This window comes from Pan paniscus, chromosome 6, assembly GCF_029289425.2.
Source record: "Pan paniscus chromosome 6, NHGRI_mPanPan1-v2.0_pri, whole genome shotgun sequence".
NCBI lineage: Eukaryota > Metazoa > Chordata > Mammalia > Primates > Hominidae > Pan > Pan paniscus.
The window spans coordinates 148,243,160-148,259,056 of NC_073255.2; the positions used below are offsets into that span (position 1 = coordinate 148,243,160).

Consider the following 15,897-nt stretch of genomic DNA (forward strand, 5'->3'; position numbering starts at 1 on the left):
CAGTGAGCTGAGATCGTGCCACTGCACTCCAGCCTGGGCAACAGAGCGAGACTGTTGAGACTCCATCTCAAAAAAAAAAAGAAAACATTTTTCACTATAAGAAAATAAAATCACTTATAATAGACATATTTCCAATATTTATATTCTCTGTAGTCCTCTAGTCCTTTATCTAGACATATATACTATATTTTTCAAATACTGGAATTATAGTATACATCATTTTGTAACTTGCTTTTTTGTTTGACAATATTATAGGAGCACTTTCAATATTCATAGTCTTCAAAGACATGATTTTTGAATGGCTGTATGAATATTCCATCATTTGTAACTATTGTAGTTGATTTTGCTAACCCACCACTATTGGACAGTTACTACCATAATAATGCAGTAGCGAACATCCCTTTATCTTTGCTCTGGTCTCTGATTTATGTCTTGGAAAAAAATTCTAAAAGTTGAAAGTACCAAGTAAAGACATGTAAATATTGTCAAGCCTTTTGATGCCTACCACCAAACTGTTCTTTCTCCAATATCTATAAGAGTACAGTTTAAAGAAACCATCAGTATTGTGTTGCTGGTATGATGGATGAAAAAGTATGTCTCATTTAATTTCATGCCATTTCATTTACAAGTAAGATTAATCACTTTAATAAATTCATTTTTCATTTTCTTTTTTGAACTATCTGTTCATGACCTTTGCCTATTATCCTTCGGATGTATTTGCTTTTTATTACTATTTTGTGGCTGTTTTTTATATAGGAGTGATATGTTTGATGTTGCAAATACTTTTCCAGGTTCTCATTCACTTTATCATTTCATGTTTTTTTGACATATAAGAGACTTTCATTTTGCATAATCAAATTTGTTAAACTTTTCCTTCATTATATGTCCCTTTGGTTTTATATCGAGGAAGGCCTTTCTGGGCCTACTATGAAATAATTCATTTATACTTTCTTCTAAGTATTTTATGACTTACATTTAATATTATTTCTATATTTAACCCATCTGAAATGCATTTTGTATACAGAATTGGAGAGAGCTAATCATGTTTTTTTCAGACAAAAGTATTTTAACACGTCAAGTTTAAACCATAAACACTTTTCGGATTAATTTTTTTCCATAAGTTTTTGGGGTGGAGGTGGTATTTGGTTACATGAGTAAAAGAAAACTACTGACTGATATCCTTGATGAACACAGATGCTAAACTCCTTAACAAAACACTAGCTAACCTAATCCAACAACATATCAAAAAGATAGTCCACCATGATCAAGTGGGTTTCATACCAGGCATGCAGGAGTGGTTTAACATACACAAGTCAATAACTGTGATACACCATATAAACAGAATTAAAAATAAAAATCACATGATCATATCAGTAGGTAAGAAGTATTCAACAAAATCCAGCATCCGTTTATGATTAAAACTTTCAGCAAAAATCGACATACAAGGGACATACCTCAATGTAATAAAAGCCATTTATGACAAACCCACAGCCAACATAATACTAAATGGGGAAAAGTTGAAAGCATTCCTTCTGAGTACTGGAACAAGACAAGGATGCCCCCTCCCACCACTTCTCTTCAGCATAGTACTGGAAGTCCTAGACAGAGCAAACAGACAAGAGACAGAAATAAAGGGCATCCAAATCGGTAAAGAGGAATTCAAACTGTCACTGTTTGCTGAAGACATGATCATTTACCTTGAAAACCCTAAAGACTCCTACAGAAAGCTCCTAGAACTGATAAAAGAATTCAGCAAAATTTCCACATATAAGATTAATGTACACAAATCAGTAGTTCTTCTATACACCAACAGTGACCAAGCAGAGAATCAAATAAAGAACTCAACCCCTTTTACAACAGCTGCAAAAAAAAAAAAAAAAACTTAGGAATACAGCTAAACAAGGAGTTGAAAGACCTCTACAAGGAAAACTACAAAATGCTGCTGAAAGAAATCACAGATGACACAAACAAATAGAAACACATCCCATGCTCATGGATGGGTAGAATCAATATTGTGAAAATGACCATACTGCCAAAAGCAGTCTACAAATTCAAAGCAATCTCCACCAAAATACCACCATTATTCTTCACAGAATTAGAAAAAACAATTCTAAAATTCGTATGGAACCAAAAAAGAGCCTGCATAGCCAAAGCAAGACTAAGCAAAAAGAACAAATCTGGAGGCATCACACTACCTGATTTCAAACTATACTGTAAGGCCATAGTCATCAAAACAGCGTGGTACTGGTTTAAAAATAGGCACATAGACCAATGGAACAGAATAGAGAACCCAGAAATAAACCCAAATACATACAGCCAATTGATCTTCAACAAAGCAAACAGATTAATTTTTTTTGACCCAGTATCTCTTTCTGTTGCCCAGGCTGGAGTGCAATGGCATAATCTCAGCTCACTGCAACCTCCACCTCCCAGATTCAAGTGTGCTTCAGCCACCTGAATGGCTGGGATTACAGGCATGCACCACCATGCCTGGCTAATTTTTTTATTTTTATTAGAGACAGGGTTTCATCATATTGCCCAGGCTGGTCTCCAACTCCTGGTCTCAAGTTATCCATCAGCCTCGGCCTCCCAAAGTGCTGGGATTACAGGCATGAGCCTCTGCACCCGGCCTAGATGTATTATTAATGCATTATTATTAATGTATCCTTTCATACTAACAACACCTAAGTTGTTTTTCACATGTACTAACATTTCCTACCTTTTAAACATGTAGTAGTATATCCTATCATTTAAACATGTACTAGCATATCCTATCTTTAGGCTCCTTTAATATAGAGTCAAGGTTCTCCTTCTCCTTGCTTCTCATGCTACCAGCACTATAAAGTAAGAGAATCAACAAAACATCCTATATTATAAAGAGTAGTTTGACGTTTTGGCTCTATGTAGAACACATCAATTATATCTATAATATATTAATTTAAAAAGTGAACTCAATTCCTCTAGCTATTGAAAAAGATTTGCCCCAGAAGTCTTTTCTGAGTCCTTAGTCCCACTCTCCATCTGAATGTGATACCTCTCCTGTGTGTTTTCCAAGACCTCTCAACGCATCTGATCACAGCCCTTATCACCTTATATTTCTGACTTACTAGTCAGTCCCCCAACTAAACCAAAAGAATTTCAGAAGAACTATGTCCAGATATTTTATCACTATCACCTAGCTCATAGTAAGCAGTCTGTAAATATTTGTTAAATAAATGAATGAGTACAAGACTACAAGACTTTTAATTCCTTTCAGGCCTGCCAGTGACTAATGATTGCAACAGTGAATAAGTCACTTAACATTTTAGACTGTGGTGAACAATTCAGAAATCAGTAATTTCTTAGCACAAAGATCTCTTAAGATTTTTCAATCTCAAAATTCTATGATGACATGACCTGTATCCCCAGAACCCAATTTTACACACCCTGCTGCTACACCTCTTGCTTGGTAATATTCCCCTATCCCCACCAGTCTGACCCTTCCAGACTTCCTTGACCTTCTCCAGCCTACCCCACTGTCCATTTAAAATGTTCTCACCTTGTGCTCCTTAAGGCTTTTCTATGGATCAGCCATCTATATCTGTAGTCTGAACAACAGTGCATTTTACTGTACCTTCCCCATGTTAAATTTGTGTGTAGATATACTGCATGGCTTATTCAGAAGATATCGGTGATGTGAAATGCTTAGGCGTGAGGTTAAAAAGGAGCTCTCAATCTCTTGCTTACCCCATAGACTTATCTTTGGAAATGCGTATGACATTAGATTAATGACTCCTACTCTAAAACAAAATGCCTCAAGAGTATTAGTATTATTTTATAATTTTACAACTTTTCTTGTTTCCATAATGATCAACAGAAGTGACATGATTTTGCAGTCATGCCAAAAAAGAAAAAAAAAAGGATTATACTGATAATCTCTTCCCAAATATATTCTGGTGAGGAAAGGTTTATTTTGTTGCTTTTTGCTTTTTGTCATTTCCTTGCTCTAGTTTAGTTGTTTTAAATATTTCCATAAATGTTGGGAGTAAGTTTACTTTGGACAGAACAGATTTGCTTCTATTTTTAAGAATTTGATAGCATGTGGTGAGATCGTTTATCTTGTTGAAATACCCCAAAAACTCAGCCTCTTGATCTAAAATGCAATCCAATAAGTTATAACATGAGTTAAGGTTAATCTGTAAATAAAATACAATTCCAATTTGCTAGTGAATACTTACCTGTAAATACTAAAGACAGTATTTTAACTCAAACATTTTCTGAGTGCCAACCTATTCTAAGTGTTATGGGGGAGCAAAGGCAATTAAAGTCAATTTTCTGCCTCCAAGGAGTGTATTCTTATTAAGACAGACCTGTGCTTAACTAACAATAACACAAGGCAGAATATGGTTCTTTAAAGAAAAACAAATCCTGTAGTAGCAAAAGAATTTTAGCATTAAAATAACATATAGATAAGTAGGATTAAAACTGCAGTTCTAATACCTTTCCAAATTTCAATGTACTTCTTTGAATAAGAGAAAAATTAACCAGCCATGTCCTTTCCAAAGAAACACTACAGATTACACATCCTGTAGCACTCTGGAATTATGGGCTCTGACTGGTAGTAGACTACTACTTCTGTTCAAGAGGTTCTTTAAATATTCATGAAGTCTGATTGAGAAAAATGTGAAGCAAGTCATGGTCATACTGAGCAATTCAACTGGTAAACCATGGACTGCATAGCTACGTTCAACATCAGATGGAAGGAATAACTTGAGAGGCTATAAAGGAATAGAATTAGGAAGACTATAGGCTCATTATTAAACCATTATTTATTTAACACTGCCAACATTCCAAACACAGTGGTAAATGCAAGACTGGTGAATACAATCCATAAAAATATTCTCTGAGAGACTGTTTATCATGTTATAAATTCAAGGTATTTAAAAAATAATAGAAGCCAGGTAGGGTGGCATGCATCTCTAGTCCCATCTACTCAGGAGGCTGAGGCAAGAGGACTGCTTGAGCCCAGGAGTTCAAGGTTGTAGTGAGCTACGACTGTGCTTGTGAATTGCCACTGCACTCCAGGCTGGACCACATAGCAAGACCCCATCTCAAAAATAATAATAATAATAAGTTAGGAAAAAGCAATCCTCCATTCATTCACAATGCACATGTCCTATATATTCAAATTAAAACCAAGCAAAAGCCTTCTGTTCTGAAACTAACTTTCTATGAAACGCCCAACTTGTATTCCCGGCAATATCAAGTTTCCTTATTCATCTCTATAGATTACCTCATATAATGAAATGGAATCATCCTTTTCCAGAATTAAGATGCTGCTTTTATCACTTTACTTGCTCAAAAACCTTAAAAGCTTTCATTTACAGATGGGCACGGTGGCTCACGCATGCAATCCCAGCACTTTGGGAGGCTGAGGCAGGCAGATCACCTGAGGTCAAGAGTTCAAGACCAGCCCAGGCAACACAGTGAAACCCCATCTCTAATAAAAATATGAAAATTAGCCAGGCACGGTAGCATGCACCAGAAGTCCCAGCTACTTGAGAGACTGAGGCAGGAGAATTACTTGAATTACCAGGAGGCAGAGGTTACAGTGAGCCAAGATCGCGCCACTGCAATCCAGCCTGGGTGACAGAGTGAGACTCTGTCTCAAAACAAACAAAAAAAGCTTCAATTTACTATAAAATCAAATTAAAAATCATCAAGGTGGCATTCAAGACTCTGCATATCTGTATATTAAAACTATTTCCTAATACCTTCACAATGGAAATTTTCTGTTCCAGACACATTGCCTTCATAGTTCCACGAACACATTACGTATATTTATGTCTATTTACATCTATTCTTTCTTTTCTTTCTCTGAGACAGGGTTTCACTCTGTCACCCAGTCTGGAGTGCCGTGGTGCAATCTCGGCTCACTGCAGCCTTGACTCCCCCCAGGCGCAGGTGATCCTCCCACCTCAGCCTCCCAGGCAGCTGGGACTACAGGTGCAAGCTACCATGACCGTGATATGGTTTGGCTCTGTGTCCCCACCCAAATCTCATCTCAAATTGTAATCCCCACATGTTGAGGAAGGGACCTGGTGGGAGATGACTGTATCACAGGGCGGTTTCCCCATGCTATTCTCGTGATAGTGAGTACTCACGAGATCTCATGGTTTAAAATTGTTTAATAGGTCCTCCCCCCTCACTCTCTCTCTCTCTCTCCTGCCACCACATAAGACATCCACTTTGCCTTCCACCATGATTGTAAGTTTCCTGAGGCCTTTCCAGCCATGTAGAACTGTAAGTCAATTGAACCTCTTTTCTTCATAAATTACCCAGTCTCAGGTAGTTCTTTATAGCAGTGTAAAAACAGACTAATACAGCCCAGGTATGTATGTATATATATATATATATATATATATATATATATATATATATTTTTTTTTTTTTTTTTTTTAAACAGGGTCTCACTTTGTCACCCAGGTTGGTGCAATCACACCTGCAATGTTGGTGCAATGTACCAGGTTGGTACAATCACTGCAGCCTCAAGTAGTAAGTATTCAAAATATATGTTTTGTTTAAAGGGGGTCAATAAAATAATCTAAGTCAACTATTTTATTTATTACACATGAAGAATCACAGGAAAAAAGTTAAGCAGCTATTCCAAATTACATAGTTTGAAAGTTACATCCCGAACACAAAACCCAATATTTTTTGGGTTGTAAAGAATCCTGCAGAGGATTGTGAAAGGGTAGAAGTGAGGATCCCTTTCTGTGTAATATTGTTAAAGTTGGGATCCTTTGATTACATGATAGCTTGAATTCTAAATACAGAGATGCCATCAGTGAAATATAAAATAATATTGGGGCAAAATTAGCCATACCACTTGGAAGTCTTTTGAAAGGTTTGTGTTTATTTTTCTAACCTATGTATTACTGTAACAGGCATACTTGGAACAACCCCCCCACAAACACATATACTAATTAACTAATCCAGCAGCGGCATAACACACAGGGAGTTTTATCCTTTATGAAGGCCTGGCATATGCATCACATTTAACACAGCCCTAGCTCACAGTACTTTATCTACTTGGCTAGAAAACAAATGGCCACAGAAATTCATGCTAGTCAATCTATTTTTTATATATTTTGGAGTAAAAAGGATGTAAATTCATCTGAGTAGATAACTAGCATACAAAGAATTCAGGTTGAGTGTGCTACAATTAAAAATGGTCACCACAAGAAGCTGAAATATTAGGAGTGTTCAGGGGCATTACTGAGAGTCTTCAAGCAAAAAGGGTTTTCCCAACTGTCACTGTAATTACAATGAAAAAATTTTACTTCATAAGGATTTCATCTAGAACACATTATACATAACAGAATATACATGCATTCAAATGTAATAGACACATAAGGAATACCAATTTTGACTACCTTCTTCCCACAAATCACAAGTGACCTCTGAGCACAACTCTCAAGACTTTTAAATGCTTTCTGGAACTCTTTTTCCATTTAGAAATAAGTAACTACATACAACAGTTCACGGAAAACTCAACCACTTAACTATTTCAGTGAAAACAGGTAGAAAGAAAGTCTATAAACTATACTTTTTATCCATTTGAAAAAATTTAAATTTGGAAAGGAATCACTTCATTCTTAAGGTCCCAACACCCTAAAAATAAAGTTTATTCTAAATTTTCACATTTGTCAAAGACAATAATATCAAGCAGTAGCCCACAATTCCCTAAAGGAATGATGTCAATTGGTATTTCTTAAATTAATTCAGTGACCTACAGTAATGTGAGTTCTTCGTACATAATGTCTGTCAGTAGGCAATACAAAAATTTCAGAATCACTTCTGGTGTCTGAACTCCAAAATGCAACCCAAAAAATGTGTCTAAAGTAGTTCCTTAATTCCTACTTCACCTTGCATCTGTTACTTATAGCAACGTCAGAAAAATAAAAATTACACCAGGTGTAGATTGCTAGAACTACAGTTCTACAAATTAAATACAGTACAAATTTAACCAAGATTTCTGGTAATATATAATCAGTTATCTTTCTGAGCTAAGACATTACAAGTCTGTAACTCCTTTTACCAACTATGGTTTAGTGAGTTTCACATGTGCTTACACAGCTCATTTTTAGTTACTTACTAGATAATGTGCAATGGTGTACTTTTATAAAAATTTCAAAGGTCTCAAGAAATGGAAATACTCAAATTTAAAGGATTTATCTCTTATCTCTGAACTCTCTTTCTCTGCTTTTACTGCTCCCAAGTATACAGGCACCACGAACACAGAGACCAGCTAAAAGTTCAGGAACAGAAAATTCCAACTACATCATCTTAACAAATAACCCCACACATTATAGTTTAAAAATAGCATATTTGAAAAAAATGCACTAAAAATTATTATTAGAACTTCACACTCAAATGTCTAAAAAGTTATGAACATTTTATATTGTAATACACATAAATTCTAAAGAATATCAAAGTATAATATCAGAGAAACAGTATGTGTAAGATTATAAAAGATTAGAGTATTATCTGTTTGGATTTTTACATGAATTATTTATGCACTTAAAAACATAGTTGAAGTGAGGAGAAACACAAATGATAACCTAATCACATTCTCTGAGTTTCCCTCCTAGGTCACTGGCTGCTCCTTCTCATTTTCCTGACTCCCATTATTCCTAACCTCTAAGTGTTGGACTACACTAGGAGGGGTATAGGACTTTTGTCTTTCTCTATTCACTGTCTAGGTCACAGGTCAGTAAACTCTACCTGCAGACCAAATGTAGCTTCCCACCTATTAATTTTTATAAATAAAGTTTTATTGGAATGCGGCCACACCCATTTTCTTAATTATTGTCTACAGCTCCTTTCACAATACAAGGTTAAAATTGAATAGCTGCAACAAGGACTAGATAGTGCTTCTGATCCTTTACAGAAGAAAAATTGCCAATCTCTGTCTAGGTGATCTCACTAAGGTGCATAGCTTTAAATATAATGTATATCCTGAAAATTACCCAAATTCTATCTTCAGTCCTGACTCAGATATGAATGACAACTTCTCTACATTATATTTGGATGTCTTATAGGCATACAAATTTAACATGTCTAAAAGGTAAAACTTGGTTTCTACCACCTCTGCCACTCCTTTGCCTCTTGTATCTCAATACACAATTTCCATTCATCCAATTGCTTAGGCCAAAAACTTCAGAATCCTCCTTGATTCCTCTATTTCTCTCATACTCCATATCCCAGCCATCAAAAAAGTACATCTTTAAAATATATCCAGAATCTGGCCACTTCTCAGCCACTCCAATGCTACCACCCTAACTCAAGCCACAACCATTTTCACCTGGACTATTGTAGTAGCCTCCTTACTGGCTCCCTATTTCTGTTCTTGGTCCCTTACACTCAATTTTTACAGAGCATCTAGAGTGATCATGGAATTCCACTACTGAAAACACTTCAAAAGCCATGCAAGGTGTGGCCTCTTGTTATATTCTACCTTTCCTCCCTCTTACTGACTCTGGTCACTCCCCACATGGTCTTTTACTGTCAAGCATGGTCCTGCCTTAGATCTTTGCATTTGCTCTTCTGTCTGGAAAAGTTTCCCCCATCTTATCTAGGTGGTTTAATTCCTCATTTTATTCAGGTCTCTGATCAAAGATTACCTCAAGTTAGAGGTCTTCCTTAATCACTCTCTCTAAATTAGTGACTCCTATCAATTCTATATCCCTGTTAATAGGTGGATTCCCTAGAAAACAGGCTCTAAGATTCTGGGATTTGCATGCATTTTGGGGAGTGCCCTTAGGAACAACATCTGAAAGGGAGTGAAGGAAGCAGAACAGGCAGAGAAAGAAGCTGAATTGCAATGTGGTTGTAACAGAGGTTTAAGCCACAGGAACCTCTGCAGTGGGTATAGTTTTTGAAAATTATCCCACATGAGGAAAAGAGACAGGGTCTTTGAGCCCACATATATATAATGAAATTCCCAGTATCCCCAGAGTTGGGGTGTAACCTTGAGTAAGACACATAAATATGTGTTTTAGGGAAATGCAAATTAAATCCAAAATAAGATACTACTTCACACACACTAGGATAGCTAAAATCAAAAAAGATAAAAAATAACAAATGTTGGTGAGGTTGTGGGGAAAATAGAACCCTCATACACTGCTCATGGGAATGTAACATGGTACACACAGCAGCTCCAGAAAACAGGTTTGGCAGTCTCTTCAAAAGTTAAACATAAATATATCACACAACTCAGCAATACCATACCTAGAAATCTGCCTAAGAGACAGGAAAACATATATCTACGGAAAGAATTATAAAAGCATATTCATGGTATTATTCATAATACCTAAAAGCAACACAACATAAAAGTCTAGTGAATGGTATGTGGATTAACAAAATGAGGTGCATCTAAACAAAAAATAATATTCAGCAAAAAAACGAACAAAATACAGATACATACTGTAACATGGATGAACCTCAGAAACATTACACTCAGGGAAAGAAGCCAACGCAAAAGACCATTTATTGTGTGATTCTTTTTAAATGAAATATCCAGAAGGGGAAAATCAATAGAAATACAAAATAGATTACTGGTTGCCTGGAGGTAGGGGTAAGAAATAACAGTAAGTGCAAATGGCCATGGGGAGTATTTTCAGGATGATTAAAACATTCCAAAATTGGATTACAGTGATGGTTGTACAACCCTATAGATTCACTATATCATCAATTTCTATACTTAGCATGAGTGAATTTTATGAAATGTAAATTACATATAAATAAAGACATAAAAAAGAAAAATAAATATTACTGGCTGATTCTTAAATTGACTAATAATAATGGTGACAATAACTACTACTCACTGAAAATTTGCTTAGGTTCAAGAATTGTTCTGAGTGCTTCATATGTATTAACTCATTTAATCTTCAACACAATCCTATGAAGCAAGAACTATTTTATTCCTATTTCAGAGATGAGATAACTCAGGCATGGGAAAATTAAATAGCATGCTCAAGGTCATAGAACTAAATATATATTAATTAACTTATAAAAATAAAACATTCTACCTTAAATGCTAAGCAACAGCACTTATCTAAAACAAACCAAAAAAGTAGAAGATAATACCATATGTGTATATACGTGGTAAGTTCCCTGTAAGTAGCGTATTTAAGATTTTCCAATAAGTGACCAACTTGCAACACTTCTGATTATCTGTATAGCCATTGAAACAAGTAATAAGTATAATATTTATTATAAGACAGCTTGGCCAGTACTTGGTTCATATTCAGTGCGAGACTTAATTACTGTAGACAAATATAAAGAATGCTCATGATCTAATCTACTGAATCACTATGTTCATACAGACACAGAAATATCACTATGGGTACACATAAATACAACTTTATTCTGCAACAGTCACGCATAAACACACACACAAACTCTAAGTCACACAATCTCTATAATAAAGATTTTTCTAGTGCATCATGTCACAGAACTGCAAGCATATCATTTTGTTCCTGTAACTGAAATGTACAATGGGACAAGATGAGATGACAGTGTGTTTTATCTTTTTCATATGAAAGTTCAGTAATAAATTTCACATGGCAGTAAGCCAATATGAATGAAAAACTTGGAGATACTAACTTCTCATGTATCTACCAATAAAACACTCTCAAATTTACAGATACCCCTAGAAAAGACAGCTGATAACCACATTGTATGTAGTTAATATTTTTTTAAATATGAAGACATATAAATGATCAGCAAGCCTGACATTTAGATATTTGACAACAATGTATTTTAAGCAGTCTAATAAAACACAAAGCACAGATGTAGAGGAAGCAAGATATGTAACTAAAACCACATTCACCTTCAATTCCTTTGCAGGCTAGCACTGAAAAACCTACATCAGCACTTTCTGTTTAGATGATATATTGATACAAAGCTAGAATAAAAATGGTGATAAAAAAGTACCATTTGTAATTGAAAATAAATGTTGCTAAGTGCTGACAAGCTTCTGTCAGTTAAATTGTTTTTATTTAGAAATATTTTGCATTTCCTCTATTATTCTTAAGAAACTTTGTAATTAATTTTTGTTCCAAATAATGTTTTTGTGTATTGATTACACAAACTAGTAATATTTACATTTAAGACATCCATTTAAAGTTGAAGAAACCATTTCATAATAGCTAATTCCTACCCTTAATTCTCTTAAAATTTAACGTCCACCTAGAAAGCAATGCATCAGTAATAAATTTATGATTCAATATGGTTATCAGCCCACAGCTAAAAATTTGCAGATCTGTATAACCAAGCACATTAAAAGTCCCCATGGGTAACATATAACCATGAGTAACTCTCATAATTCAACATGCACTACAGTAAGAACCATTACAACTGCATGTTTTCATTGTTAGGTCCCAATCCATTTTTAAAAGAAGCTGTACATGTACATCACCAACTTGCACATACATGCATGCAAAATTAAATTACCTAAAGGGTATCTTCTGAAAAACCTGAGAGTTTTTTTTAAGACATCAGTATAACCTTGGTTAAATAATCTTATGGTCTCTATATAAAGATTTGAAATTTCTGAAAATAAAAACATACAGTAACAAAGCTTGCTTCTAAGAGTAGCCAGATTCAATATTCAGGTTTAGAAAAATTACATTCATTAAATTTAAGTGAAACAAATAATTATGCTGAACTTCTACAGGATTGCCCTCAAAATCCTATACATAACTAGAAAAGTGGACAAAATATATAAAGCTATTTCAGATAGTGGACCAATGGCAGAAGAGGCATGTGATTATTAACAAAAGGGAAACAAATCAGGTGATATCTAAGACTGCCTCTATTTCAACCTAGATGCAAACTCCAAACTGTGGTATAAGAATGGGGAACTCAGAGCCTCATGGTCCAAATAAGTTGAGAAACAGATTAGAGTTTGAAGACACTGGGATGGCTGGAATTTGTGGGACATATTAAAGATAAAAAGAACGCTATGCAGAGATTGGCATAAGAATACTCATGAGGCTTTGAATAGGAATCTGTGCTGCATAGGGTGAAACTCCAAGCAGCCAAGTGAAAAATAGCAGGAAAAGATCAATTTCAGGGGAGTTATAAAGTGAACAATTCCAAAAATGAAGAGCCCTTGTTGTTGAATACCCAGAGTATTCTGTAGAGACTCCAGAAAGCTCATGCCTTAGTAGTGAGTCTAAACTAGCTCTAAAGATTACCCTAGATCATCCTTGAAAAGCATAAAAATAGCCTTGAAATGAGCAGGCTGATCTGCAAATAATTTAAATGCCTACCAAAAAAGTGGAGGGTGGTGGGGAGAGAGACCATTTAAAAGAAAAACCAAAATGTAATTAGTACTACATTAGTAACCAAAAAGAAAAACCAATGTAAATTAGTATCTACGTTGTTCAAATTCAGCTGAACAATGTAAATACTAATATTCAATGCCTAATAGTGAAAAAAAAAAATTAGAGACAGACAAATAAAAGGGAGGGAAATGCTGCCCACAACTAGGAGAAAAATCAGTCAATAAAAACAGATCCAATTAACAAAGATAACAAAATTAACATTAAAAGGCCTTAAAACAGCTATTAAAATAAGTTCAATAAGATTAAAGACTTAAAGGAAATATGAACATAATGAGAAGACAAAGAGAACATATTGAGAATCACCAAATTAAGTGTCTAAATATTTAAAAATATTTTTGATATGAAAATGTTGCAGATAAGACACTACAGAAAATATCAGTGAAGCTGGAAACATAGCAACATAAATTATTTTAAACAAAGTATGAAGGAAGAAAATATTTTAAAAATAAACAGTCTTGGTAACATGTGAGGGCAACAACAATCTAACATTTTTATAATTCAAGCACTAAAATAAGAGGAAAGAGGTCAAGAAAATATTTAAAGAAAACATGCCCCCAATTTTTCTGAATTTAATGAACAATATCAGCCTACAAATCCAAGAAGTTCAACAAAGCCCAGGAAGAATAAAGAAAAACCATGACATGATATAATCAAATTGCTAAAAAAAAAAAAAAGTAACAAAAAAATCTTAAAAGTACCCAGAAAAAAAGGCACATAATATAGGAGTAAATATAATAACACGTCTTGTCAGAAATTATGCAAGCTGGAAGGAAATGGAATGACATTCTTAGAGTGCTGTAAGAAAAAAACTGTGAGACTAAAAATCATACAGCCAGATCAAATATTTTTCAAAAATGAACACAAAGGCAAAGATGTCATTACCGATATACCCAGGACCTAGCCAAAGCCCACAACACCCCTGAAATTCTCAAAATCAAGTTCAAAAAAAGGGGTCCCCGTGAAAGTGACCATCAACATGGCACCAACTCACCAGACCTCCTTGGAGCTCTTCGTGTACCTGAACAAAGTCACGGGCAAGCACGGCATGGGCTGTATTGACATTATGGAGAACTGCTTCATTAGAATAAAGTCCAGAGGTATCTACAAGACCCCAGCAGGCACCATCCTTCACCAGGCTGATTTAGACATCGAGGACTTCACCATGGATCGGGAAGTGCACAAAATCAACCCTGAGTGTAAATCTGTCCACCACTGCATCACCAAGTCCCAGGAGCAAATGGAAGGAAAAGTGCAGGTGCCCATCTTCAAGGGCCAGGTGCACATCCTCAGCCAGGAGTCTCTACTCTCTCTCTACAAGGAGGAGCTGGTGAGCGTCAACGTGCAGGGGAATTATGAGCCAATCGATGCCACCGGTTTCATCAACATCAATTACCTCAGACTGAAGGAATATCATTATTTCCAGAGTAAGGTCACTGTCAAATAGACCCGTGTACAATGGAGACCTGGGGCCTCCTCACTTTGCAGCTCTCCCAACTACAGGTGCTAATTGTTGTGACGATTTGTAATTGTGACTTGTTCTCCCCGGCTGGCAGAATAGTGGGGCTGCCAGGCCCCAACTTTGTTCCCTGATCTCCCTGAAGCCTGCAAAATTGGTCATCAAAGGGAAGGGTGGAGGACAAATGCAGGAGTGAGCTATAAAATGACAATTAAAAAATAACAATTCTAAATATTTATGCACCTAATAATGAAGCTTCAAAACACATGAAGCAAAAACTAGAACTGAAAGGAAAAAAAAGAAACCCATAATAATAGCTGGAGATTTCAACACTGCTCTCTCGGTAATTGACAGAACAAAGAGACCAGAAACAGTAAGGATATAAAATACTTCAGTGGCACCATCAACAAGTTGACCTATTTGATATTTACAGAACACTCACCCAACAATAGCAGAATACACATAATTTGCTAATGCATGTAAAAAAATTAACCAAAATAGGGCATATGCCAGGCCTTAAAAAAATGGATTGAAATCACTCAAAGTACTTTCTTTGATCACAAAGGCGTTAAAACGGAAATCAATTAAGGAACAAGTCCTGAAATATCTGGAAGTCAAACAATATAATTCTAAATAATCAATGGAAAAAAGAAACCACAAGGGAAATTTAAAAACATCTTGAATAAAATGAAAACACAATACATCGAAACAAAAACAGAGGACTATTATGAACAATTTTATACCATAACTTAGATAAATTAAATGAACCAATTGATTAAAAGACACAAATTATAAAACGGAATCAAAATAAACCCCTCATCAATCTCAAAAGTTTAACTCATAATTAACAATCTTCCCAAAAAGAAAATTCCTGGACCAGATGGTTTCACTGGTCAATTCTATCAAATATTTAAGGAAGAATTAAACCCTATATAAACTTTTTTTAGAAAAGAAAAAAAGAAGAAATACTTCCCAGCTTGTTTATGAAGCCACCAAGCCTCCAAATCCAGATAGAGATTACAAAAAAAAAAAAAAAAGACAGACCAA

The 15,897-nt window shown here is 35.2% G+C and overlaps 1 protein-coding gene across 12 annotated transcripts in view; it reads right to left on the reverse strand.

Moving 5' to 3' along the window:
* IMMP2L (inner mitochondrial membrane peptidase subunit 2) overlaps positions 1–15,897 on the reverse strand; it is an 888,203-nt gene that overhangs the window by 729,532 nt on the left and 142,774 nt on the right. The window lies entirely within an intron of this gene.